At 48.2% G+C, this 27,460-nt stretch overlaps 1 protein-coding gene across 2 annotated transcripts in view; it reads left to right on the top strand.

Annotated features, from left to right (window-relative positions):
• Positions 1-16,230: 16,230 nt before the first annotated feature.
• The window catches only part of MAJIN (membrane anchored junction protein), a 45,121-nt gene continuing 33,891 nt past the window's right edge, over positions 16,231-27,460 (top strand). Inside the window, exon 1 of one of the 2 annotated variants that reach the window (XM_065582411.1) lies at positions 16,231-16,512. The gene's annotated coding sequence lies outside the window, so the exon portion shown is untranslated. The remainder of the gene's footprint in view (positions 16,513-27,460) is intronic. The other variant, XM_042846144.2, reaches the window with a different exon arrangement.

The raw sequence follows: 27,460 nt of genomic DNA, 5'->3' as shown, positions 1-27,460 counted from the left end.
AGCAGATTCTGCATGTCACTAGCTAAAATCCATGTGGTGTGGGAAGGTTTGGAAAGTGTTTTGACTGTGGGGGTAATAGAACACCTCCTCGCCGACCTGCTTCTTGATAATGATTTTTTCCATGTAGCTCAGGTTAAAGTATTTGCCTGCAGCTGGAATTGATTTTATGCTGGGACCCCCGAGGGAAAGGGTAAGGTCACAGGAACTGCTGAGAGAATGGGAGAGAGTCTCCTTTATTCTTCTACAGTAGGGGAAAGCCACATGCTTCCAGATGAGAGGGCGGTTGAGACCAACTCTTGCACTGCAGCTGAAGGCAATACCACATCAGGAAGGGATGGGGGTGTAATGCCTGCTGGGAGAGAACTGTCCAAATTGTTAGCAGCCAGCAATTTGCAGCTGAACCAGAGGCAAAACTGGCTCTAGGGAGCATAGAGAAATGGGTCCCAGAGGAGAGCCCAGAGAAGGGGCAGGGGATCTCAGAAACTACTGAGGTGGGTGAGGATTCCTGTGACTCTGTAATACAGGGAAGCAAGGTGCTTCCAAGTATGGGAAGGACTGAGATTAACTCCTTCCCAGCAGAAGGCAACATGCCCTCAGGCACAGGAGAGGTATTGTCAGTGATTAAAGAAAGTGTCCCAGTTGTTAGCTGGCAGAGTTTTGCAGCTGAACAAGAGACAGAACACATCCTAGGAAGTGCAGACAAATGTTCTTTAGGAGGGGGCACAGAGGAGGAAAATGGGGTAGGAATAGTGGGGGTACACAAATGTCTCCTCACTAGTCACTTGGGGCGGGATGTCCAGGACACTTGGAGGATGGGTGAATCAGCATCTCACCTCACTCAGCCTGTGACCCAGATTTTGAGAAGGAACTGTGTAACTGACTTCCTCGAGGGGAGCAATCACACAACTAACTTTTCAGGGATAGAGAAAGGGGTGGCGGAGGGTACTCCAATCCAGGTCCCAATTTTTCAGGATGCTATTTCTGATAAGTTTTTGGAAAGTAACTGTCTCTTTAAATCAAGATGGAGCTCCAATGCCTGTGACAGCAGAGGAGCTGAGACTGGGAAATTGCCAGGTGATAGTTTGTGAGAACACAAATGACCCAACTGACAGAGAAAGGGGTTTTCTCCCCCAGGCTGGTGAGAGACAGATAGCAGTCATGGAAAAGCTGCTGGGAAAAGGTGCATCTGATCCAAGGGTAAACAAACCTAGCCCAGATCACAGCCCTCTAGGGGGCAGGGAAGGACTCAGTGCTGGGAGGGGGAGACACAGGGTAACCCCAAAAGGGGAGCTGGATTTTCTGCGTAAGTACAGTCCTGGGGTTGGGAGACTGCTCCCGAAAGGGCCAGCCAATGTGCAGGATCCCCCTGAACATTTATCTTGCCAGACCCTGAGATATCAAAATGCCAGAAACATGATTAAATTAAGAGCCCATACAGAAGGGAACACTGAATGGGAAGAAAAGCCAGTGACTGATTACATGGGAGGGAATCAAAAGACACCATGAGTAATGAACAAACTTACCTCATACTACACTATTTGAATAGAGAGCATGGTATCATAGTAAACACCCATCTGTGATAAAAATTTTGGTATTAATGATAAGTTTGGGGATAAGAATTTTGTTACTGATGTTAAACCTTATAATAATGCTCCTTTTCAATTAATACCTATAAACAGGTTTAAAGCTTATAATAGCAGAGAAACCATAAAAAAACCTGGTTTGCTGTGTGTGAATGGGGAAACTGAGGCACACCACCTAATAGCATTAATGGCTATCCAGCCAAAAGAACCATAACACAAACTGCCTTTGAGATAGTCAATGACTAACCCTCTTGCAGTAAACTAAGGGGGGATGTGTGACTTCTGTACCTCGGGGGAACACCCAGAATCCACATGTTCATCCTTGTAATATGATTGTGTGGTATCTAATGCAAAGGTTGTCATGTCGGGTGTCTTTGGAAGACTCATGATGCACCGAGCATTGTTGTTATAATGATGTTATAGTAATTGTTGTTACAGTAATGTTATAGGTTATAATTTCATGTATATAGTTATGAGGCTGAAAATGTAGCCTCATGGCTTAAAGCAAGGTGAGACAAAAACTCTCCAAAAATAGAGGGGCAGTTCACACCTCATCAGGGCATGTATATAACAAACCCAGCCCAGCCTCACAGGAACAAAGGCCGCTGGCCTAGGCAGCAACAAAAGGATTTGTTGGACTCTCGAGTGAGTCACCTCCCTTCCTTTGGTCAGTTTGGGACTGACTCTGAAGGGAGGGGGGCAAAGCCAAGAGGGAAGAAAGAACATGATAAAAGGGAGGTTTGCCATGCTCTTCCTCTCTCTTCCATCTCCATCTACAGACATCACCACCAAGTGACTGAAGTGTTGATCAAAGGGGAGAGCCTGGCTGAAGGACAACCAGAAAGCCTGTGGTGAGAAGCATCTAAGTTTGTAAGGGCATTGAAAGTGTGAAGATCAGCTTAGAATATGTTTTGCTTTTATTTCAGTTGACCAATTCTGACTTGTTATGCTTTGATTTATAATCACTTAAAATCTATCTTTGTAGTTAATAAATCTGTTTGTTTATTCTACCTGAAGCAGTGCATTTGGTTTGATGTATGTCAGAGACTCCCCTTGGGATAACAAGCCTGGTACATATCAATTTCTTTGTTAAATCAACAAACTCATACAAGCTTGCAGCGTCCAGCAGACATAACTGGACACTGCAAGGCGGAGGTTCCTAGGGTTGTGTCTGGGACCAGAGATATTGTCTAGTGTAATTTGGTTGCACAATCCAAGGAGCAGCTTACATGCCAGAGGCTGTGCGTGAACAGCCCAGGAGTGGGGGTTCTCATAGCAGAGCAGGGTAAGGCTGGCTCCCAGAGTCAAGGATTGGAGGGACCTAGCAGATCACCGGTCCAGATAACACACACATACACACAGATTGAGGAATGGAGAGGAGCCAATCATGAGGAGATTCTGAGACGATGACCCCAGCAGACAAACGATTTGAATCTGCAAGGCCAGCAGCCCTTGATCTATGCCTGCTGGGTATAGTTCTACCTGGCAGAGGTGAAGGGAGGTCAAAACACACACACACCCCATAAGGATATTCTGAGACAATGGATATCCCAGCACACAATTGATATGAACTCGTGAGGCCAGCTGCCTGACCCCAGTGCTGTGACACCTTGACCTATGCCTGCAAGGTCTAATTCTACCTTGCAGAAGGGGGAGGAAGGGAGGTCTACAAACACACAAACACACGCACTGAGGAAGGGAGAGGAGCCACCCGTAAGAAGATTCTGAGATGATGGCTACTCTGGTACACAAACGATTTGAACCTATGAGGCTGGCAGCCTGAAGCCACTGCTGTAACCCCTTAACCTACACCAGCAGGGATAATTCTACCTGGTGGAGGTGGAGGGGGGAGGAGGGAGGTCAACAAGAACATGCACAGACACAGACACACACAGACGAAGGGAGGGGAAATCCGTGAGGCGATTCAGAGACGATGGCTACCCTGGCACAGATGATTAGAATCCGAGAGGACGGCAGCTTGACCCCTGTGCTGTGACCCATTGATCTACGACTGCAGGGCCTAGTTCTACCTGGCAGAGAGGAGAGGGAGGATGGGAGGGAGGTCAACAAACACACAGACATAAACAAACACACTGTGAGGAAGGTTGAGGTGAGGCGATTCTGAGATGATGGCTACCCCGGCACACAGATGATTTGAACTTGCAAGGTCGGCAGCCTGAGCGCACTGCTGCAACCCATTGACGTACGCCTGCAGGGCCTAGTCCTACCTGGCAGAGGGGGGCGTGAAGGAGTCAACCAACATACACACACACTGAGGAAGGGAGAGGAGCCACCCATGCGTAGATTCTGAGACAAGGGCTACCCCAGCACACAAACGATTTTAACCTACGAGGCCGGCAGCCAGCCCCCAATGGTGCGACTACTTGACTTATGCCTGCAGAGACAAGTTCTACCTGTCAGAGGGGGGCAGGAGGCAGGGAGGACAACACACACAAGAGGAGGTTACTCACCCTGTGCAGTAACTGACGTTCTTCGAGATGAGTGTCCCTGTGGGTGCTCCACTCTAGATGTCCCTGTGGGTGCTCCACTCTAGGAGATGTCCCTGTGGGTGCTCCACTCTAGGTGTTGGTGCGTCCCTGCGCCTTCACTCGGAGACTTTTCGTAGCAGTACTCGTACTGGCCACACATGCGCAGAGGCTGCCCCCCGCAGTGAGTCTAGGATAATAGTGCGCATGCGTGGCCAATCTCCTCAGTTCCTTCTCTACAACGGAGGCTACCCCAACTCTGAAGTAGAGGGGAGGAGGGTGGGTAGTGGAGCACCCACAGGGACACTCATCTCGAAGAACGTCAGTTACTGCACAGGGTGAGTAACCTCCTCTTCTTCTTCGAGAGATGTCCCTGTGGGTGCTCCACTCTAGGTGACTTAAAAGCCGTGTATCTTAAGGAGGTAGGGACTTCAGATCTGATAGGAACGCCGTTGATAGTACAGCCCTGCCCAAACGTATATCAGATAGAGGGCCTTGAGTAAGGGCATAGTGTTTAACAAATGTGTGCTCAGAGGACCAGGTAGCTGCTTTACAGATATCAGCCAGGGGAACTTTGCGTAAGAATGCTACAGAGGCAGCCATAGATCTAGTGGAGTGTGTTCTGATGCCGTCTGGAGGTGTAACTTTCTTCATCTGATAGCACAACCGGATGCACTGAGAAATCCAGTTAGAAAGTCTCTGGGTAGAAATAGGTATACCTCTGGAACGCTCCGCGATGGAAACAAAAAGTCTGGAAGAATTTCTAAAAGGTTTGGTTCTATCCAAATAGAAGGACAAGGCCCTGCATATGTCTAGTGTATGCATTGAGGCTTCGAACGAGTTCGCATGTGGCTTCGGGAAAAAGGTTGGTAAGTGAATCGGCTCATTAATGTGGAACGAGGAGTGTACTTTAGGAAGAAAATTGGGGTATAACCTGAGGGTAACCTTGTCTTTGAAAAATATCGCATATGGTGGGTCTGCCATAAGAGCTGCTATTTTTCCTGCCCGCCTGGCGGAGGTAATTGCCACTAAAAATGCTGTTTTCATCGAAAGGTGTAAAAGGGAACACGTGGCTAGGGGTTCAAATGGTTGTTGGGTTAGGCAAGAGAGAACTAGATGAAGGTCCCACGGGGTGGTGGGTGGTTTTATGTCTGGATATAGGGTTTGGAGTCCCTTGAGGAAGCGCTTGGTGATAGGATGAGCAAATACGGAAGTACCATCAATTTTGTCATGAAAAGTTGTAATAGCAGCTAAATGGACCCTGATGGAACTGGAAGAAAGGCCGGATTGCTTAAGGTCCAATAGGTAGTCAAGTATGAGCGGAAGAGGTGCTGACGTGGGACTAAGTTGTTTAGTTGAACACCAGTGTGTGAATCGTTTCCACTTACATAGATAGGTGGTGCGAGTAGATTGTGTTCTGCTATGCAGGAGCACTCTTTGAACTTGTTCAGAACAATCTAGTTCATTTTGGGAGAACCATGTAGGAACCATGCTTTGAGGTGGAGCATGGATAAGTTGGGGTGGAGAAAACGGCCGTGTTGTTGTGATAGGAGGTTAGGAATGAGAGGCAAGGGGATTGGTGGTCGAATGGACATTTTGGTGAGAAACGGAAACCAGGGCTGTCTGGGCCATGATGGGGCAATTAGGATCACCTTGGCTCCATCTGTTCGTATTTTTATCAGGACCCTGTTCAGAACCGGTATCGGGGGAAACGCATACAGTAAGTTTTGGTGCCATGGGATCATGAATGCGTCTCCCAGGGAATGTTTGCCTAGCCCTGCTCTGGAGCAAAAATTGGGACATTTCTTGTTTTTTGCAGTTGCAAAGAGGTCTATTGCTGGGTAGCCCCAAATGCGGAATATGTTGCGAATGGTGTGCTCGTTTAATTCCCATTCGTGATCCCACGGGAAACGTCTGCTTAGTTCGTCCGCTGTGGTATTCATCACTCCAGGAAGGTAGGCCGCTGATACCCGGATGTTGTTCGCAATGCACCAGTTCCAGAGTTTCATAGCCTCTGTGCACAGAGACTGGGATCGAGCTCCCCCCGCCTGTTCACGTAGAACATGCATGCAATATTGTCTGTCATTATGCGTACGTGATGGTTCTTGATCAGTGGTAGGAATTGATGGCACGCATTGCGAATGGCTCGAAGTTCTAGGACATTTATATGGAGAGAGGTCTCGGTTGAAGACCAAAGCCCCTGGGCTGTGTGGTGAGACATGTGTGCACCCTATCCTGTCAGAGATGCATCGGTCGTCAATATGAAGGATGGAGCCTGCTGAAGAAAGGGGACTCCAGAGCAGAGGTTGGAGTGAATTGTCCACCACTGTAGAGAATCTTTGACTCGGGCAGGTATGGAGAGAGTCTTGTTTAGAGGGTGCACATTCGGTCTGTACACCATGGCCAACCACGCTTGGAAGCACCTCATATATAGACGTGCATTTTGAACAACGGAGGTGCACGAGGCCATGTGACCTAGTATTTGTAGGCAGTCCCGGACAGTCACCTGGGGACTGTTGCGAATCCTTGTGGCTAGTTGACTTATAGAATTGAAGCGGGCTGGTGGGAGAGATGCCAACCCCGTCCGGGAGTCGAGGTATGCCCCTATGAACTCCAGATGTTGGGTGGGGTATAATGTGGATTTGTTTTTGTTTACTTGCAGGCCTAAAGATAGGAATCAATTATGAAACATTTAGAGGAGAGGAAAGTGATCAGGAACAGTCAGCATGGATTCACGAAGGGGAAGTCGTGCCTGACTAACCTAATTGCCTTCTATGATGAGATAACTGGCTCTGTGGATGAGGGGAAAGCAGTGGATGTGTTATTCCTTGACTTTAGCAAAGCTTTTGATACGGTCTCCCACAGTATTCTTGCCGCCAAGTTAAAGAAGTATGGGCTGGATGAATGGACTGTAAGGTGGATAGAAAGCTGGCTAGATCGTCGGGCTCAACGAGTAGTGATCAATGGCTCCATGTCTAATTGGCAGCCGGTTTCAAGCGGAGTGCCCCAAGGGTCGGTCCTGGGGCCGGTTTTGTTTAATATCTTTATTAATGATCTGGAGGATGGTGTGGACTGCACTCTCAGCAAGTTTGCAGATGACACTAAACTAGGAGGCGTGGTAGATACACTAGAGGGTAGGGATCGGATACAGAGGGACCTAGACAAATTAGAGGATTGGGCCGAAAAAAACCTGATGAGGTTCAACAAGGACAAATGCAGAGTCCTGCACTTAGGACGGAAGAATCCCATGCACTGCTACAGACTAGGGACCGAATGGCTAGGTAGCAGTTCTGCAGAAAAGGACCTAGGGGTCACAGTGGACGAGAAGCTGGATATGAGTCAACAGTGTGCTCTTGTTGCCAAGAAGGCTAACGGCATTTTGGGCTGTATAAGTAGGGGCATTGCCAGCAGATCGAGGAACGTGATCGTTCCCCTTTATTCGACATTGGTGAGGCCTCATCTGGAATACTGTGTCCAGTTTTGGGCCCCACACTACAAGAAGGATGTGGAAAAATTGGAAAGAGTCCAGCGGAGGGCAACAAAAATGATTAGGGGTCTGAAGCACATGACTTATGAGGAGAGGCTGAGGGAACTGGGATTGTTTAGTCTCCAGAAGAGAAGAATGAGGGGGGATTTGATAGCAGCCTTCAACTACCTGAAGGGGGGTTCCAAAGAGGATGGAGCTCGGCTGTTCTCAGTGGTGGCAGATGACAGAACAAGGAGCAATGGTCTCAAGTTGCAGTGGGGGAGGTCCAGGTTGGATATCAGGAAAAACTATTTCACTAGGAGGGTGGTGAAACACTGGAATGCGTTACCTAGGGAGGTGGTGGAGTCTCCTTCCTTGGAGGTTTTAAGGCCCGGCTTGACAAAGCCCTGGCTGGGATGATTTAGCTGGGTTTGATCCTGCTTTGAGCAGGGGGTTGGACTAGATGACCTCTTGAGGTCCCTTCCAACTCTGATATTCTATGAAACAATTGATGGTAAGCCGTATGGATCGGAGAGCTTCGTCGAACGTTGAAGCGTTGAGGAGGCAATCGTCTAGGTAAGGAAATATTACGACCCCTTGTTTTCTGAGGTAGGCTGTAACTACGGCTAGGATCTTTGAAAAAACACGGGGGGCCGTGGACAGTCCGAAAGGGAGAACCCTGTATTGGAAATGTGTGGAGCCGAGAGTAAAGCGTAGGAATCGTCTGTGGGACGGGTGTATAGTCACATGAAAATAGGCATCCTGTAGGTCGAGGGCTGAAAACCAGTCGCCCTGCTCCAGTGCTGGGATTATAGTGGTGAGAGTGACCATCTTGAACTTTTGCTTTTTGACAAATTTGTTGAGCCGCCTGAGGTCGAGGATTGGTCGCCATCCCCCATTTTTCTTCTCTGTTAAGAAATAATGGGAGTAAAAATCCTTCCCTCTGTGTCGTTCTGGCACAGTTTCTACTGCTCCCAGTTGAAGGAGATGCTGCACTTCTTGGAAGAGTAGTTGCTCGTGAGATGGCTCCCTGAAGAGGGACGGGGAGGGTGGGAGAGGAAGGGGATGGCGTATCCAATTGTAACTACCTCTATGACCCATTTGTCGGATGTAATTTTCTGCCATTGATGAGAGAATGGTCGTAGGCGGTGTCCAAAGATAGGTGTGCCGGCTGAAGTGGGAATGCTGTTTTCTAAACCCTCGACCAATGCTTCAAATCTGCCTATTAGTTGGAGGGGGTTGCAGCGCCCCTGTAGAATTAGGACGACGACGCTGGAATCTTGGTCTTTGGCGATGTTGTTGCTGTTGTTGTTCCTGTGGTCTATAGGAGTGTTGTGAAAATGTGGGGTAGCGTGGTTGGTGATAAGGTTGATATCTATATTGTTGTCTTCTGGTCGCAGGTGGCTGGAGGCCTAGGGACCGGAGGGTTGCTCTTGCGTCCTTCATCGAATGCAGCATGTCGTTTGTGGTGGAGGCAAAAAGTTTTTCCCCATCGAAGGGAAGATCTTCAATGGTGCTCTGGACCTCTCGAGGGAAGAAGGAGGAAGAGAGCCATGAACCCCGTCGCATGACCACTGCTGTGGTGGTCGACCTTGCTGCAGTGTTAGCTACATCGAGGGCCGCTTGGAGAGCGGTGCGTGATATGGTTTGTCCCTCGGAAACCAGAGCTGTGAATTGTTGTTTCTTCTGTTCTGGGATGTGATCAATAAAATCCATGAATTTATTATAGTTTTTGTGGTCATATTTTGCAAGGACTGTGGTATAATTAGCTATGCGAAATTGTAGCGTCGAGGATGCATATACTTTACAGCCGAAGAGGTCCAGGCGTTTACTGTCCTTGTTGGCTGGGGTGGAGCGGGCGTACTGTTGTTTGGCCCTCTGGTTTGTTGCATCCACTACCAATGAGTTTGGCGCCGGATGGGTAAAAAGGAATTCAGAGCCCTTTGAAGGAATGAAGTACTTCCTGTCCGCTTATTTACAGGTAGGTAGGCTAGTGGCTGGATTCCGCCAGATGGATTTAGCGGGTTCTAAAAGGGCTATGTTGATTGGTAATGCCACTCTAGAGGAAGAAGAGGGCTGCAAAATGTCTGTTAGTTCATGCCGTTGTTCAGTGACTTCCTCTAAGTTAATTTTCAAGTCACCTGCAGCTCTTTTAAAGAGGTCTTGGAATTTGGCATAGTCATCCGAAGGGGTTGGAGGAAGGGGAAGTAAGGCTTCCTCAAGCGTTACGTCAGACTCTGCTGGAATAGGAGCAGGACTCAGTTGCTCCTGGGAGTGTGACGGTGCTGCCTGGTATCTTATGTCACTGGCAGGTCCGTCATGAGGCAGTGCTAAACCGGTGTTGCGCCTGGTCGAAGTGCCGTAGCGCATGTGTTCTCGGGGGTACGATGCCCATGGTGCCCAACCTTGCCATGGTGGTGGGTAGGGCATAGGTGGTGCCATCCAAGGGTTCACTCCCCATGGGGCAGGATACTGAGAACAGGCTGAGGTAGTTTTTTTGTAACCCCTGTTGATCTGGGTCTGGGAGTCTTGATAAGGAGAAAAAACTGCCTGTGGATCAGTTTCCTCCTCACTGGAGGAAGGTTGTTCTGATCCTGAATCCAGCATTGGAGAAAAACAGGCATTTATCAGGGGAGACTGCAGAATAAGTGAGACCAATAGATCTGCTGTCTGAGTGAATTGAAAAGGTGAGGCTCCTGCATGAGGTGAAAGCTGCGGAGGAGGAAGTTGCCCTGAGGGAACATTCCTCTGAGCAGGGGTTTTTCCTTTGATCTCCCTGTCAGCCTGTGCCGCGGTTGCCGGTGCCGTGGTAGGTGCCGGGGGGATAACATCAGCCCGCACAGGATCAGGCAAGGCTGGAAATGTCGGCACCGTGTTCATCTCGGTGCCGAACGGTGCCATAAACGAGGCAGGCAACTGAAAGCCTGAAGCCTCGGCACCGGAGCTTCGCGCCGCAGCCTGAGGCGGCTTTCGTGCGGTGCCTGAGGAGCCCGGCTCTTCAAAAGTGCTGAGGCGAGGAAACACAGGCAGGGAAACTGTTGACCTGCCTGAGGCACTTTTGTGCCTCACCAACTTCTTTGTTGGAGAGGGCTGCCCCTTTTTTGTGGCTTTCTTCATTTTTTTTGAAGCAGGGGGGCTGTGGCGGGCAGTAGAGCTGGAGTCGGCTCCTGGGTCTGAAACTGACCCGATAGACTTCTGCAGGGAGCAGTTTCAGTTTAAGCTCCCTGTCCTTTCGTGCCCTGGAACTGAGTTTGGTACAGTGGACACATTTTTGGGGAATGTGTGCTTCCCCCAGGCATTTTATACAATGAGAGTGGCCATCAGAGAGCGGAATAGCGTCCTTACACGTAGCGCAGTGCTTAAAGCCTGTGGAGCCAGGCATGGTAGAAGCGGCTGCGGCTGAGAGAATTTTTTTTTTTTTTAAACAGATAAAAGAACTAATGAGCTACACTAACAAGAACTGACAACAAACTAACTACTAGAACAGGTAATAGTAACAAAGTGAGGGATTTCCTAACGAGTCTGCTGAGCTCCGTCTCAGGCCGGGGACGGTAGAGAAGGAACTGAGGAGATTGGCCACGCATGCGCACTATTATCCTAGACTCACTGCGGGGGGCAGCCTCTGCGCATGTGAGGCCAGTACGAGTACTGCTACGAAAAGTCTCCGAGTGAAGGCACAGGGACGCACCAACACCTAGAGTGGAGCACCCACAGGGACATCTCTCGAAGAAGAAACAAACATACACTTTGGAAGGGAGTGGAGCCACCCGTGAGGAGATTCTGAAACGATGGCTACCCTGGCACACACAAGATTCGAAGCAGCGAGGCCGGGAGCCTGACCCCACTTCTGTGACATCTTGACCTATGACTGCAGGGCGTAGTTCTACCTGGCAGAGTGGGGAGGTTGGGAGGGAGGTTTATACACACACACACACACACACACGCCACCGGCAAGGAGATTCTGAGACGATAACTAATCCGGCACACACACGATGTGAACCCACAAGGCCGGCAGTCTGACCTCACTGCTGTGACCCCTTGACCTACATCTACATGGCCTAGTTTTACTGGGCAGAGAGGGGAGGGAGGGAGGAAGGTCAATGAACACACACATATACAAACACACAGAGACACACCCATGGAAGAAGGGAGATGAGACACCCGTGAGGAGATTCTGAGATGATGGCTCCCACAGCACACAGACGATTTGAACCCACAAGGCCAGCATCCTGATCACACTGCTTCGATCCATTTATTTGCACCTGCAGGGCCTAGTTCTACCTGGCAGAGGGGGGAGGGAGAGAGAGAGGGAGGTCAACAAACACACACACAGACACACCCATTGAAGAAGGGAGACAAGACGCCCGTGAGGAGATTCTAGACGATGGCTACCCAGGCACACACACAATTTGAAGGCGCAAGGCCGGTAGCCTGACCCCACTGCTGGCACCCCTTGACCTACGCCTGAAATTCCTAGTTCTACCTGGCAGAGAGGGGAGCTACAGCAGGAGGCAGTGGCGTAGCCAGGTGGAGAGAAGAGGGGGAGCGAAAAAAAAAAAAAAAAAGGCGCCACCCGGCAGCGCTCCGGGTGTTTGGTGGCACCTCGGCGGCAGGACCTTCACTCGCTCCACAGGTCTTCGGCGGCATTTCGGCGATGAAGCTTCAGTGCCGCCAAAGACACCCGAAATGAGTGAAGGTCCCGCTGCCCAAGTGCCACCGAAGACCCGGAGCGCTGCCCGGTTAGTAAAAGCGCCACAGCGGGTGGCGCCTTTTTTTTTTTCCCGCTCCCAGGTGAGTAAAATTAAAAAGGCGCCACTTGTGCTCAGTAGGGGAGTGGCCGCTCCCCCGCTCCTCCCCTAGCTACGCTACTAGCAGGAGGTCAACAAACACACACACACACACACTGAGGAAGGGAGAGGAGCTACCTGTGAGGAGATTCTGAGATGATGGCTAACCAAGCATGCATACGATTTGAACCTGCGAAGTCGGCAGTGTGACCCGATGGATGCGTTTCCTTGACCTACACCTGCAGGGCCTAGTTCTACCTGGCGTAGAAGGGAGGTCAACAAACACACGAACACACACACTGAGGAAGGGAGGGGAGCCACCCGTAAGGAGATTCTGAGATGGTGGCTACCACGGAATACACAGAATTTGAAAACACGAGGCCAGAAGACTGACCCCACTGCTGCAACCCCTTGACGTACACCTGCAGGGCCTAGGTCTACCTGACAGAGAGGAAAAGGAGGGAAGAAAGAAGGTCAACAAACACACACACTCAGGAAGGGAGGGGAGCCACCTATGAGTAGATTCTGAGACAATGGCTACCCCGGCACACATGATTTGAACCCATGTAGCCGGCATCCTGACCCCACTGCTGCTAACCCTTGACGTATGCCTGCAGGGCCTAGTCCTACCTGGCAGGGTGGGAGGGAGGGTGGTCAACAAACACACACAGACACACACACGCTGAGGAAGGGAGACGAGCCACCCGTGAAGAGAATCTGAGACGATTGCTACCACGGCACACACACGACCTGATACACTGCTGAGACCCCTTGACCTATGCCTGCAGGGCCTAGTTCCATCTGGCAGAGGGGGAGGGAGGGAGGAGGTCAACAAACACACACACACAAAATGAGGAAAGGAGAGGATCCACCCTGGAGGAGAGGCTGAGACAATGGCTACCCCGGCACACACACGATTTGAACCTGCGATGCCGGCAGTCTGACACACTGCTGTGACCCCTTGACCTACGTCTGCAGGTTCTAGTTCTACCTGGCAGAGGTAGGAGGTGAACAAACACTTTAAAAATAACACAAGAAATAGGGTACAAACAAAACAAGGGTTTTATTTATAAAAAACTTGGTGGTTAACACCCAAATAGGCATGAAGCCCAGACCCAGAACTTAACACATGTGGGTTACAAAAGGTATTAAGCAAACAGTTTACTTCACCAATCTTTTGCATAAACCGTAGGAAGCTGAAACCGGAACCAGGGAAACACACAGGAACACACAAGACCAATGAAACAGGAACCACAGCGAGGATGACAATGAAGACGACAGGGACAAAGTAGGTATCAGAAACAGGTATTGTATAAATAATTAAATCGGCATTGGAGCAGGGGCATTGGAACATATATCTCAGGTGAGTGCCCTAACCACTAGGGTGCAGTCACTCTCCCTCTCCCTGGACCAGTGTATATTTAATTAATTATCAAAAAGTGGAACAGCTTCAGCAGGAGAGATTGAGAAAGACCTGTCCCAGAATACTCCACTGCCCAGTGGTTATAGCACTCTTCTGAGAGGTGGGAAACAAGTTCACATTCTTTTTCCACTCAGGAAAAGAGGGGAATTGATCCTGGGAGACTGCCCTAACAACTGGGCTAAATGTTGAAAGGGACAGAATGGGGGGCGGGGGCACCTGCTCTTCCTGCATTTTTTGTGAGAACTGGCTTAGGCACTTAACTCCAAGAGTTCACAGCTGAGAAAAGACAGGCACTTCCATCTGGCTCGCACTTATGCATCTAAACTCCCTCTGAAGGGTGGGGCTTAGGACCCACCCCTCACTTTGGCATATCCTATTAGCTATCTTAGGTGGGTTCTTCCCTTAGTATTCTGGCTTTTGTGGCTCCCATTCTTAGGCAACTGACTCCCCCCGCCCTCCATGTATTGTATGAAGAGCCTGGGGCGCCTAACCCTGAGCAGTGGATTCCACTGCATGGCAAGATGGCTAAAAGTTAGGCATTACAATGCTGAGCCCAGATCCTTAGAAGGTATTTAGGCACCATTGATCTGGGTCTTAGACTTCTCCCTCCACTTGGAAGTCTGAGCCATGAACCCTCTCCAGGAGTTGGATGCCTAAGACAGACAGGGCCAGATTTACACCTTGCATGCTCCTAAACACAGCATCTTCAGCTCCCCCTGCCTACAGCTGACCTTTGCGTTTTCCAGAAAAAATGTCACGAAAAGAAATATAAATGATAATTTAAATATTTATACAATTAAATAACAAAAAATACATGTAATTAAAACAATCCCATAGATAGCTGCCATCCGCAGCTTGGAGTTGCAGGGTACCCCCACCACCTGGCCGGGAGCTGCAGGGTGCCCACGCCACCCGGAGCCCCGCCCCATGTGGGTCCCTTGATAACTAGGGGCTAGATTTATAAAAAGACTTACATCTGTATCCTCTTTAGCCACATACATCCAACATTTAGGTGCCACTGACACTCTCAAAACCCCTTCTCAGCTGCCACCTAAAGCTGTCGGTATCTAAAGTTGCTGTGCAGTCTAGGTATCTGCTGGTAGGCATGCACAATGCCAGATAAGTAGTGATGTTGCCTCACAGCTAAGAAGTTGCTTGGAGTGCCAACCAAAGCCCTAGTGGGATTCTAGAACTAGGCATTCCTTTGCCTATCTCACCTGCAGGGCTGATATGATTTGGGTTCTGCACATAAAACAGCCAAGGAACAGCATATCAGGAAAAAAATTAATGGGTGCTTAGGACCAGCTCCTCCTCCTCCCGCCCTGCGCCTCCTGCCCATGCAGGTGGCGCTGGGGAAAGGGGAGGAATGGGGATGGGGCATAATCAGGGGAAGGGGTGGAACTGGGAGAAAAGAAGTGGGGCAGAGCAGGGGTAGAGTGGGGTAAGGGTCTAGGGCGGAGTGGGGGCAGGAAGAGGCAGGACATGGCCTGTGGCAGAGCAGGGGTTGAGCAACCCCAAAGCAAGGAGGAAACCGGTGCCTGTGGTCTGTACCTGGCCAAGGTTGTCATGCAGTGTTAGGGAGAAGATTTAGTTAGTTTGGGATAAGATGAGACAAGTTTGGAGTGAGCTGTTGTATCTCCTTCCTGGGTGAATGCTGTAGAGGAGCCTATGAACTTCCCCCCACATGAAGCACCTTTCTTCCTTATCCCTCCCCACTTCAGCAGCTCTGGAGAGGCCATTTATACTAACCAGCAGCTTCTGCAGGAGCTCCTGAAAGGGAGCATAAATAGAAGTTAATTTTGGTAGTAAACCTCTAACAAGCTCTCCTATGCATGTGCAGATTTTTGTGTCTTGTAACATAGCCAAATGGATTTTCATGGAGAAAGCAGAAGGAACCATGTTGAGTTTAAGACTCTCAAAACCGATTTTGAAGTTTCTAACCCAACACTGGAGCTCTTTACAAATTGGTTAACATTGGGAAAACTACCTACTTCCCTAACCTCATTCTTCAAAGTGACTGAAACATTCGTGCTGATACTCTCCACAAAACTCCCGCCTGAGCCAAAGCCCAAACAGGAAGCTTCAGCTCAAGTCTTGGAAGTCTGGCAAAAGCATAAGCAATTGAAAGATAGTGGTTGGAAAAGGAAATGTTTGATAGCCTTTGTGAGGAGCCACCACCACGAGTTCCCCCAGTGGGGTCAGGCTGAGACCAACGCACAGACTTCTAGCCCTCCCCCAAACCCGGAGCTCGCCCTGTGCAGATATAAGGGTGGCGTTTACATTTTGGGTGGTGAAAAGACAACAAAATATTGTTGAACTGCCACGTTAGTCCCCGGAAAGACGGGAGACCGCGGGCCAGGAAAGCTGGGAACGGCAACAAGTAGCTCCGGTAAAGTTGTCATGAGCATTTATTTGGTGAAAAGTGGTAAAAGTCACATGACATCAGTAAAAAGAAGAAGAATACGGTAAGTAAACAAAGAAGAAACCGCCAGGCGGAGGGGCTCCCGGGGGCAAGGAGTCCCAGCCAGGGCGCCACCCGGTGCGGGATACTCCCCATGGCAGCGGATCAGGCCATGGGGAGCGGTTGTTTCCGTTTGCGCTGGTGCCGGCCGGGTCGGGGCTCGCGCACACAGAGCTGGCAGCGGAAGAGCCGAGGCGGGAAGCTGACGTCGCGGCGCCTTCCCGCGTGTGGCGCGTAAGGACTGTGGCCGCAAGAACTTTCCTCTCCGTTGCAGCTGTGAAGTTAGGCCGGTTGCATGGGCGGCAGGTATCACAGGCGGGGGGAGGCTGAGCCACCCGCAACAACCAGGTGTCGCCGCTCCCACACTCCGCCGCTAGTCCCGTCTTGCGTCTGTGGCTCGTGCCCTGGCCCTGCGCTCCGGGGTGGGGCTGGGGCCGTGCCTCCGGGGCTGAGGTGGGGGAGGGCTGGGACCGCGCCGCCCACTCTCCCGAGACTCTGGGACGCTAGCCTAGGAAGGGGCCGGCGGCTGCTTTGTGGGAGCGGCCCATGGCTGGTTGGTCTGATCTGATTGGTCCACTGCCGCTTGTAGTGTAGGAAACTGCTCCCTGTAGGAATGTGCTAGCTGTAGCAGTTACTAATACGTAATGGAGTGTAAGAAACTGCTATTGTAAAAAAACGGATGTAACAAATTCCTACAGATAGTAGTTTGTCCCCTGCACTCATGGTAGGACAAAGTTATCTAGGCCATTCCTGACACTGTGTTTGTCCACCCTGCTCTTAAAAATCGCCACGGATGGAGATTCCCTTCCCTGGGCAATTTATTCCAGTGCTTAACTACCCTGACAGGAAGTTTTTCCTAATGTCCAACCTAAACCGCTCTTGTTGCAATTTAAGCCCATTGCTTCTTGTCCTATCCTCAGAGGTTAAGGAGAACAATTCTTCTCCTTCCTCCTTGTAACAATCTTTTATGTACTTGAAAATGGTTATCATGTTTCAGTCTTCCCTCATAGGTCATGTTTTCTAGATCTTTAATCATTTTTGTTGCTTTTCTCTGGACTTTCTCCAGTTTGTCCACATCTTTCCTGAAATGTGGCGCCAGAGCTGAACACAATACTCCAGTTGAGGCCTAGTCAGCGTGGAGTAGAGCGGAAGAATTACTTCTCGTATCTTGCTTACGATACTTCTGTTAATATCTCCCAGAATGATGTTCCCTTTTTTTTTGAAGCAGTGTTACACTGTTGACTTATATTTAGTTTGTGATCCATTATGACCTCCAGATCCCTTTCTGCAGTACTCCTTCCGAGACAGTCATTTCCCATTTTGTATGTGTGCAACTGATTGTCCTTCCTAAGTGGAGTACTTTGCATTTGTCCTTGTTGAATTTCATCGTATTTACTTCAGACCATTTCTCCAGTTTGTCCAGATCATTTTGAATTGTAATCCTGTACTCCAAAGCATTTGGAACCCCTCTCAGCTTGGTATCGTCTGCAAACTTTATAAGTGTACTCTCTATGCAGTTATCTAAATCATTGATATTGAATTGGTATTGAATAGAAACGTATCCAGAACTGATCCCTGCAGGATCCCACTCGTTATGTCCTTCCAGCATGACTGTGAACCACTGATAACTACTCTCTGGGAATGGTTTTCCAACCAGTTTTGCACCCACCTTATTGTAGCTCTAGCTAGGTTGCATTTTCGTAGTTTGTTTATGAGAAGGTCATGCGATACAGTATCAAAAACTTTACAAAAGTCAAGATATACCATGTCTACCACTTCCCCCCATCCACAAGGCTTGTTACCCTGTCAAAGAAAGCTATCAGCTTGGATTGACACAATTTGTTCTTGACAAATCCATGCTGATTGTTACTTGTCACCTTATTTTCTTCTAGATGTTTGCAAACTGATTGCTTAATTATTTGCTCCATTATCTTTCCGGGTACACAAGTTAAGCTTACTGGTCTGTAATTCCCAGGGTTGTCCTTATTTCCCTTTTTATAGTTTGGCACCATATTTGCCCTTTTCCAGTCTTCTGGAAGCTTTCCTGTCTTCCATGACTTCTCAAAGATAATTGTTAATGGCTCAGATATTTTCTCAGTCAGCTCCTTGAGTATTATAGGATGCATTTCCCTAGTAGCTTGAAGACATCTAATTTGTCTAAGTAATTTTTAACTTGTTCTTTTCCTATTTTTGTCTCTAATCTTACCTCATTTTTATTGGCATTCACTATGTTAGACGTCCAATCATCACCAACCGTCTTGGTGAAAACCGAAACAAAGACGTCATTAAGCAACTCTTCCCTTTCCACATTTTCTGTTATTCCCCCCCCCCCCTCGTTGAGTAATGGGCCTACCCTGTCCTTGGTCTTCTGCTTGCTTCTAATATATTTGTAGAATGTTTTCTTGTTACCCTTTATGTCTCTGGTTAGTTTGATCTCGTTTTGTGCCTTGGCCTTTCTTATTTTGTCCCTACATACTTGTGTTATTTGTTTATATTCATCCTTTGTAACTTGACCTAGTTTCCACTTTTTGTAGGTCTCTTTCTTGATTTTTAGATCATTGAAGATCTCCTGGTTAAGCCAGGGTGGTCTCTTGCCGGACTTCCTATCTTTCCTACTCAGTGGTATAGTTTGCTCTTGCACCCTTAATAATGTCTCTTTGAAAAACTGTCAGTTGTCTTCAATTGCTTTTCCCTTAGACTTGCTGACTTGTCCTAATTTGCTAAAAACTGCTATATGATGTAGCTAATTCCTACAGATAGCAGTTTCTTACACTGTAGGGTATGTGAAACTACTACCAGTAGGAAGTTGCTATCTGTAGCAGGGAGAGGTAGTGAATTGTTACCATTAGCAGTTACTGATACATATAGTTGTATCGTGCTGTTCTTACGTGCTGACTTGTCCTAATTTACTAAAATTTGACAGTGGTGTGGGATGGAAGCATAAAGTGTTCAGCGTCCAAATGACCCTGCCTGGATTCATGTTAGTGGGATGTGGGACATGTGGAGGATAATTTAAACTCTTAATTTCCTTAGAGTTCGCCTTCAGTATACTTCTATGTTGGTGCGATCTCATCAACTCAGCAAGTAGGCAGAGGCAGAGGCAGCAATGCACTTGTCCTGTTGCCTTGACTGAGAAAGGTTTCTGATCAAAGGGAACGTAGATTTCGGCAAGCTATTGGGTTAATATCTCATTGGAGATGAAAGGGCTTGTTCAGAAATAGATTTTGAAGTCTGTAGGGTAAAGATGAATCAGATGGGTTTGTCTCCATGCAGCTATATTTTATTCTCTGGGGGCTGGGTAGAAAGGAGAGAGAAGTATTTTGGGTTTCCTATTTCCCTTACTGAGGACCATCGATGCTCACCTGAAATTTTTCCTGGCCGAAGCAGTTCCTATCTGTTTATTACAGGATCAAAATATGGCTGCCATCACACAGAGGCATTAGTGGTGGTGGAGGTGAGATGAGGGCCAAAAAGTCCTTTCCTTCCCCCAAACACTCCCATGCATGTGGAAGCTGTAATGTTGCTGCTGCCTAAATACCCTGATGGCAAACGGGTAGAGGCAGAAGGCACTGCCAGTTATATTGAGCACCTCAGAGGAGCCATGCACTATATGGAGTCCATGCTGTTACATCTGTTCTGTACTGGTGAGGGCAACCCTCACTCCACAGTGCTCCTGGTGGTCCCAGGGCTTCCCCTGACTTCCACCAGCACAAACACTGCTCCTATCACCATTGCTTGAAGATGTACCACCTTCTTTTCCTCCCTGCCATTGCTCAAGCTTTAGAGCCATAGCTGAGCCTGGAGTTGGTAAAGTGCTCATGATCTCTATAAAACATGACATAGGTTGATTATAATTGTTGCTACTGAGGATCTCAAACTCAGAAAAACCTTAGTGAGGAGGCAAAGAGTTCTATTGAAAAACTGATGTGATGTTTTTGGTAAGGCGAATAGCTCTTTAGAGGTTCAGGCTTCTCCCATGAACAAATGAGCCAGTGAAGCAGCCTAGCAAAATAAACAAACCTACCCTGCTATTTACATTAGGAGGATAATTGATGCTGAATCCTGCAGCTGACAGAATGTGATATAAACAAGTATCGCACAGAAAAAATATTTCACTGCCATGCTTTCCACAGAAATTGAGATAGGACAGTGTTCAAAAATACAGGGGAGGGGTGAGGACCGATGAGGTGTGAGACTGTTAGGGCAAAGGTGGGCTTTATGGCACCATCGTAAAAACAAATATGTTTCATGACCATTTTATTAGATTTAACTCATGTTTTTAAATCATCACACAAATTAAAGTTGGCTATACAAGCCTATATGAAGCACTATATCTACATCTTTCTTGGTTTCTTGTAAATTTGCACAACTCTGTTAATAAACTTTTCGAATGCGGTGCATTCATTTTTGGTGGCTTCTCATGTGTCAGATACTTCCAGTCCTTCATGATATGCTCCTGATCAGGCAGAAGGCGACTTCTTTCAGAACACAAAATTCTATTCAGTGAGGAAAAAGAATGCTTAACTGTAGCTGTTGAGACAGGGAGTAGAAAGAGATGAATTCCTACTTCTTTCATCCCAGGAAACATAGCACAAAAATTGGGTTGAATCATTAGTGATGATAAAGAAGAAGTTGAAATCAAATCTACATTTGTTCATCGTATGATATTCCACTCTGTATTCAAATTCTCTATTCTGTCTTGATCACATGGCATCCCCATTGCTGATAGTGCCTCCACTCAATTGTCTGTTTTATAAGACAGGCATCTGTAAAAGCTCATACTCCACTATGTCTTCCAGAGAAGTTTGCAGCTCCATTAAATGCACAAGCAGCCATCTGTTTGGGGTTCAATTGACAAGCATTTAACTCTTCTAAGATGTGGGTTTCAGAGATGCAGCTGATGTGTCTTCTATAACCTGAACATCTAGAAATTTATCTACTGACCTACCACTGAAATCAAGATAATATAGGTCGTGACTTAATACTTGACACCCATTTGCATCGGTGCATTCATCAGCCCTGTATGTACATTTTCTGAATGCAGTGAGAGGGTTCTTCACTTTTTCAACCGCTGAGTCTTTGCACTGAATGCTTCTAACCAGTCAGTTGAGTTTCTTGCAGAAAGATAGTGAGCATTTGCTGGTCTTGGGTGGAACCAGTGTCCAATTTCCAGATTAACAAATGACAATGCACTTAACATTGGCCTCCAGTTTGTAGTGTGTGGTATCTCTTGCTTAAAGAGAAAGTATTATGTGACAGCCATGTTTGTTTGCATAAACTATGTTGTGGCTCCAGCATTCTTAACCTCATTAAGTACTTCTTCTAAAATCGGCTTTGACAATGACTGGCTTGTAAGGCTTTCTGCATGTTGATGCAGTCCAGAGGATTGGTGTTTTGCAGCCTTTTCACATAGTTTGTCAGCATTGTCTTTGCTGATCAGTCTGGCAAACCAAGCTCCTCCACTTTTACTATATAAATCCATGGTATGCTCACATCTTGAATACTGCGTGCAGTCCTGATCGCCCCATTTCAAAAAAGATATATTGGAGTTGGAAAAGGTACAGAGAAGGGCAACTAAAATGATTAGGGGTATGGAACAGCTTCCATATGAGGAGAGATTAAAAAGGCTGGGGGACTTTTCGGCTTGGACAAGAGACTACTAAGGGGGGGATATGATAGAGGTCTATAAAATCTTGACTGGTGTGGAGAAAGTGAAAAGCTCCCTCACATAACACAAGGACTAGGGGTCACCCAATGACATTAATAGGCAGCAGATTTAAAACAAACAAAAGGAAGTATTTCTTCACACAACATACAGACAACCTGTGGAACTTTTTTCCAAGGGCTGTTGTGAAGGCCAAAACTAGAACAGGATTAAAAAAATAACTGGATAAGTTCATGGAGGATATGTCCATCAACGGCTATTAGCCAGGATGGGCAGGGATGCAATGCCATGTTCTGAGAACCTCTGTTTGCCCGAAGCTGAGAGTGGATAACGGGATGGATCACTCAATAATTGCCCTGTTCTGTTAATTTCCTTTGAAGCACCTAGCATTGGCCACTGTTGGAAGAGTACTGGGTTAGATGGACCATTGGTCTGACCCAATATGGCCATTCTTATGTAAAAATTAATTATAATATAATATAAAAATGTTTAGTATAGAAACTCCCAACACCAGCCAAAACTGATCACCTGGGCAACACAGCTCTGTCTGCTGGATACCTAGGCAGAGTAGGTGAGTTCATGTAAATACAATCTGGTCCTGAAGCCTTCCCCCTTTCCCTGCCTTATCATTAGCTGTCAGGGGAGAGCTCATTCAGACCTTGCTTACAAATCATAATGCGCCAACATTGTTAGAAAAAACAACAGCTGTGTGAGGAAGCTAGTCTTTGTTCATACTTTTCAAACCTATTATACTTTTCCAGGTACAAGTATTTTATCATACATTGTCTATGCTTTTAAAGTGTGTATTAATGTTTCAATTTCAATTCAAATTTCTAACCAATGACAAAATTGGCAACACCGTTGTAACTAGTTGACCACTGGTGGGTGTTGAGGAAATTCAGGGGGGGTGTAGCGCCCCTGGGGGGTGGTGGTGTAGGGAAGGCCTGGTTTCACTGAATTAAGTCTCCTGTTGCAACACCTCAGTAGGTTACATCAAAGAGGAGCTGCAGTGACTAGGTATTGAGATGCCTATGCCTTTAAGAACTCAGCCATGGGAAGCCCATACTGAGAGGTACTGTCTGTGGGAGGGGAAATAAAAAAGCCCCTCTGCTCCTCCCACCCTGTTATTTTTGCCAAACACTGATGTCTCAGTCCACGGGGGTAACTGTTACCACCTCTGCCCCTGCTTGTGCTGAGGTTTTGCCCTCTGTCACCCTCTGGCAGCACCTCACCCCTGGGCTTAACTCCATCTCCTTCCCCCCTCCCATCCCTGATTTTGCCTTCAGCCCCTATCCTAACCCTGCTTCCAGCTGCTTGACCCCCCTGACGAGTCAATTTTCGTCCCCTGCTCAGACCCTGGCCACCCCCCTCCTCCGATTTGCCCTCTTTGCCCCTTTTTAACCCCTGTAAAAAGCAGTTAGCAGAATCTTACGGCTAATAAGGGCAGAGTGAAGGGCAGTGGCTGCAGCAGATGTTCTGAGCATGCTCAGTTTGTGTGAATATGCTCAGTACATCATAAGTAGCACATTCCTACAGGGAGCAATTTCCTGTACTACACTGTGATTGCCAGCTTCAGGAGACCAACTGGGCTAGCTGTGAGCCCTTGAGGGTACATCCACATGGAATAAAAGACCTGCAGTGTGTCTGAGGCTAGGCCAGGTTGGCTGACCTGGGTTCTTGGGGCTCAGACTGTGGGGCTGTAGAATTGCTGTGTAGATGCCTAGCCTGGGCTCTGGGGCCCCAGTTTGAGGGGAAGGTTCCAGAGGCCAGGCTCTAGCCCAAAACTGACCAGCCACACTGCAGTTTTTATAGCTCCATGAGCCTGTGTCAGCTGACCCGGACCAGCTGTGGCCAGGCCTCAGCTCTTTTTATCACAGTGCTAAAAAACGAGCATAGGCAGGGCCGGCAGAGGGACTAGAAGCCTTGTATAGCCTGTCAGAGTATGTTTATAGTGCAAGGTAAGCTTGGTGTTAGTGGGACTGAATCAGAGGACGTGTTAGAAGATCCTGGGCTTCAGCATCTACACTGATTCTTAACCCTGTGTTAAGAATTTTTGAACCTGGGCTTGAGCCTGGGATTCTGGCTTCCACACCATAGCAAGCAGACCTGAGTTGAATCAATCATATTTTAGACTCTGTAGCCCCCTTACTCCTGAGGGAATTCTGTGCCAAAAAAACTAAAAATTCTTCATATGATATTTTAAAATTCTGCAAATTTTATTTGTCAATAAATAAATATGGAGGCTCTAAAATGGCAGTGGGGAGTACAGGCCACTGGGTGCATGGAGGTGGGAGATGGTGCTGCAGCCCCCCACCCCACATAGTGCAAGGGCTGGGCCTACCCCAGAAACACCTCAGGGCCCTGCCCCTCTATGCCAGGTGCACCAGGCATGGGCAGGCAGGCTCAGGCCAGCAGGATACAAGTGTGGGGGGGATCCAGGTGAGGGGGTTCTGTGTGGGGCAATCTGGGTGCAAGCAGCTCAGTGGGGGGCCGGATCTGGATGCACATTGGGGGGTTCTGAGAGCAGGGGAAATGGGACTCTGCAGGTGGGTCCAGGTGAAAGTGGTTGGGGCTTGATGCGGGTTCTGGGTGTGGGGTCTGGTGCTGAGGGAGTGGGGCTCATTGGGGTGGGGGGTTTGAGTGTGGGGGGCTCAGTAGGCAGTGTTATAGGTACAGGGTTCAGAATCCAGATGTAGGGGGAGTGGGGCCCAGCAGGAGGGGTCTGAGTGCTGGGGAGGTTGAGGCTCGGTGCGGGGTCTGGGTGCAGGGTGGGTCTGGGTGCAGGGGTGTGTGAGGCTCGGGAGGGTGGACATTCAGGTGGGGGGGCTTGGTGGGGGAGGGGGTTTGGCTTGGCAGGTAGGTCTGGGTCTGGGGTGTGGGGGTGCAGATGCATGGGGACTAGGTGGACAGGGTAGCAGCTCCCCATATAGTGACCCCTCCCCCCATGGCTGATGAGCAATGGGAGCAGGAAGCAGGGGTGTGTGCAGAGCTTTTTGCAGCTGGGGGAAGTTTTTGGGGGTAGGTCTGACCCAGACCCGGCTGCTCCTTGAAAGGGAAGAGGAAGTCCCATCATCCCCCACCCTGTTGGGACAAGCAGCTGAGCCTAGTACAGGGGTAGGAGACACTGGCCAGGGCATTACCAGCTCCCCCACCTCTGCAGTGATTTACCTCTCTGCTGGCTGCCCGAAATGACATTCCCGTGCTGCTGGGGAGTACTGCATGACTGCTCTTGCGACTTCCCTTTGTGTCCCCGTCAGAAAGTCATTTTTCTGTGGGGAAACAAAGAAATCTGCAAGGGACATGAATTTTGCATGGACGCAGTGGTGCAGAATTCCCCCAGGAGTACTCCCTCCTGAAATGTGGCCACTCTAGTCCTTTGTCCGTGGTGCACTGTGACTAAGCTTTACTGCCCACCCTGCATGTTACAGGAAGTTTGAACAGCCTGCTGAGCAATATGGAGAAGCCCCCTTTCCAAGAAGTTCTTGCTTGCGCTTTCACTCCTGTCTCAGGAAATGGGTAGAGCTTCCATGAGGTGCTGGCGGACATTTTGACGGCATTTTCTGACCCAGCAAAGGCAACCGACAGAGCTCATAATGGAGCAGAAGGAGGAGGAGACAGTGGCAGAGGAGGAAGAGTAACCTGGCATGGCAAACTTGTACTTGCACGATGCTGCTCTGTATACTCGGTATAGCTGCTGATGTCCCCTACATAGACTGATGCTTCTGGCAGAGAGCCACAAGCTACTGCTCCATGTCTGTTGCCACCCAATTTGGTGTTGGAAAGTTGACTATGGGTAGAATGGTGGCGAGGATTTCTCAGGCAATCCAACATGTTGTTTACCCCAAGGTATAAGGCATGAAAGATACTACTGAAGTAATTGTTTGCTTTGAGAGAATGGAGTTTCCAAACTGCATTTTGGCCGTTGATGAGACTTATGTGGCCATAGTTTGCCCTCAACCAGGAGCACATGAGTACATAAATAACAACCACATTGTTATGCGGGCCCTCATGGACCACAGAGATCAATTTGTGAATGTCATTGTGGGCTACACTGGAAAAATTCATGATGCCAGGGTCTTTTGCTGATTGGGAATCTACATTCATAGACAGGCTGGGATGCTATTCCCACCAAATGATGACATAAAATGTGGAGTTACTGTCCTCACTGTTATTCTGGGGGACCCCGTGTACCCTCTTTTGCCTTGGTTTCTGAAACTGTACTCTGATTTCCGAAGCCTGACAAAAGAAGGTTTAATTATGCTCTCAGCTGGTGTAAAATCGTTGTTGAATGTACTTTTGGCAGTTTGAAATCCTGTTGGAGATGTCTGCAGACCCATTTGGATAACAGTATAATTAATTCTGTTGCATCACTGTGGCTTGCTGTGCTCTTCACAATCTTTGTGAAGCCAGAGGTGAACCATTTCCCCCCCGAATGGACCTATGACAGAGAGGGGCTGCTGAATCAGTACACTCAGCCAGAAAGTGTACCTACCACAGTTGGGACTGGATTCACCCAGGTGACAGAAGTCAGGGATGTTTTGTGTTCTCACATTATGAACTTGCATGGCCCAATGGAAGAGGAGGAATAGTACTCTAAGAATGTGCTTTTGGAGTGGGGTAGGATCAATTAAATTGGGGGGTTCAGTGCTTGGGTGGGGTGGGGGCTTGAGTGCCATCCATGCAATGTGCTTATGAAAGACATGATAAATTATGAAATGGCAGGGAGAGAAGTCAGAGTATGGGTTCATATAAGGAAGTGATTGAAGTGTGATTTGCTATACGTAACTTTATAGAGCAATAGTGTTTGCTTAGTAATGTTTAATTGCTCCTGATCATGTGTTTAACTTTATTATTTCAAATCAAGATTGTATGATTGTCACACTGTCTGGAGTGACTCACAACCGTCAGTGCCTACCTCAGGGCAGACTGTCAGAAAACAGGGCAGATACCTCAAACTGGTGGTATGTTCTATAATTAGATTTCACCAAGCTAGTGACAAATGTGAATTTCTGGATCACTGTACCAGTCTTACCATGGAGTCACAGACAGTCCCCTTAGACTCTCCAGTCTACCTTATCACCCAGACAAACTGCACTTTGTGATAAAAAGTCACTTAAATAAAAAATCACACCACATCAGGTTGTGCCCTGTCCCAAGAGACTAGTCACCCCAGATGAAATTGGTGCTCTAGATCAGCGGTTCTCAAACTGGTGGTCGGGACCCCAAAGTGGACCACAACCCTGTTTTAATGGGGTCACCAGGGCTGGCGTTAACTTGCTGGGGCTCAGGCTTTGGCTTCAGCCTTGGGTGGCGAGGCTGAAGCCCTTCGGCTTCAGGTCTGGCCCCCCCTCCGCCCGGAACGGGCTCAGGCTTCACCCACCCCCTTGGGGTCACATAGTAATTTTTGTTGTCAGAATGGGGTCACGATGCAATGAAGTTTGAGAACCCCTGCTCTAGATCTTACGCCAAAGACAATGCTGGGAGCCAATTCTATAGTAAACTAACTAAAGGTTTATTAGCTAAGAAAAGGAAATGAGAGTTATTGAGAGGTTAAAGAAGGTAAAATAGACGCACAGGTGAGTCACAGTT

The sequence above is a fragment of the Chrysemys picta genome, chromosome 2 (assembly GCF_011386835.1).
Source record: "Chrysemys picta bellii isolate R12L10 chromosome 2, ASM1138683v2, whole genome shotgun sequence".
NCBI lineage: Eukaryota > Metazoa > Chordata > Testudines > Emydidae > Chrysemys > Chrysemys picta.
Note: the sequence above shows the minus strand (reverse complement) of the source record. Positions and strands in the feature narration are given on the sequence as shown.